The sequence below is a fragment of the Octopus bimaculoides genome, chromosome 9 (genome assembly GCF_001194135.2).
Source record: "Octopus bimaculoides isolate UCB-OBI-ISO-001 chromosome 9, ASM119413v2, whole genome shotgun sequence".
NCBI lineage: Eukaryota > Metazoa > Mollusca > Cephalopoda > Octopoda > Octopodidae > Octopus > Octopus bimaculoides.
In genome coordinates, this window is record NC_068989.1 from 7,458,413 (window position 1) to 7,459,950 (window position 1,538).

General features: G+C 38.2%; 1 protein-coding gene across 1 annotated transcript in view; it reads right to left on the reverse strand.

The window, feature by feature from the left end:
- The window catches only part of LOC106867998 (diisopropyl-fluorophosphatase), a 21,297-nt gene that overhangs the window by 19,049 nt on the left and 710 nt on the right, over positions 1-1,538 (reverse strand). The gene's annotated exons all lie outside the window — the stretch shown is intronic.

The window sequence follows — 1,538 nt, forward strand, 5'->3', positions numbered from 1 at the left end:
TGGTTAGCTTGCTTACCAACCACATGGTTCCGGGTTCAGTCCCACTGCGTGGCATCTTGAGCAAGTGTCTTCTACTATAGCCTCGGGCCGACCAAAGCCTTGTGAGTGGATTTGGTAGACGGAAACTGAAAGAAACCCGTCGTATATATGTATATATATATATGTGTGTATGTGTGTGTATATGTTTGCGTGTCTGTGTTTGTCCCCCCAACATCGCTTGACAACCGATGCTGGTGTGTTTACGTCCCCCGTAACTTAGCAGTTCGGCAGAAGAGACTGATAGAATAAGTACTAGGCTTACAAAGAATAAGTCCTGAGGACCATTGGCTCGATTAAAGGCGATGCTCCAGCCTGGCCGCAGTCAAATGACTGAAACAAGTAAAAGAGCTGATAAAAGTGCTTTCATTTTCTCTATGAAAATGTCTTCAGTGTTTGCATTAACTCCCCCTGATTTGAAGGCTGGACCTCAATGTTACGGCTATACCGCAAAGGAATGTAACTATTACCACAAGGCATTTAGAGCAGTACTCGACCCGGATATGTACGGTGTGAGGTATAATTCCATACACTTCCTTTGTGTGTGTGTGTGTGTGTGTGTGTAAGGAGGGGGAGAAATGGTGAATGTAATAAACTGTGAACAGCTGGTACTTTTTTCAAACTCATTGCAAACGGGTATTATTACTGCATAAATCGCATAACTAAATCTTGATACAATTTTTTTTTTGCTCCCTTCATAGTTTTAGCTTTGCCCCGTGTATAAAATCGCACCCCAGTATTTTCAGATAAAATCGGTCACAGAATCGGTGCAACGTATACAAGAATAAATACGGCAATTGTTTAGAATTTAGTGCAACAAGAGCTGTGATTGTTGTACGATATCCACAAATTCCGGGAAATACGAGACCGACAACCAGTTTTAAATAACCATGTCTCTTTTATTCAAATGAGTAATTCTTTTGACGAAGGCATAACTAACCTAATTTCTTTTATAACATACAAACGTATGATATGATTCAGCGCCTATTCAAGGAAATGAATAATCATTGAATTATGAATGTTGGAATACGTACTAATATAATTTATACTATATCGATATTGCATACCCTTCGACGTGGAAATACAATAAGCATTTTCTCCCTCGAATTTTTAATCCACCACTTTTTCGATCTCACGATGTACTTTTGTTTCTTTGTCCATATGTGTGTGTGGATAGATAGATAGATAGATGATTAGAGTTAGACAGATAGAATGATAGATAGATACTTATCAATATTAAGAATGGTCTCAGTTCTCAATCACAGAAACTTGAAAAGCATATGAAAAAAATCGACGTGTAGTATAAATTAAGAAAGAGGGCCAAGTGATGGATTACCAGGGATCTTTTGCAACAACTAAACCGTTAAGAAGTATTTGTTTGATTAAAATTAAGACCACAACTCTAATTTAGATTATCAGCTGGACCTAATATATTTTTGCCCGGATGTAAAACGGGACCGCCTTACCGATTCTCTGTTCCCTATAAACCTATGTATGTAAAT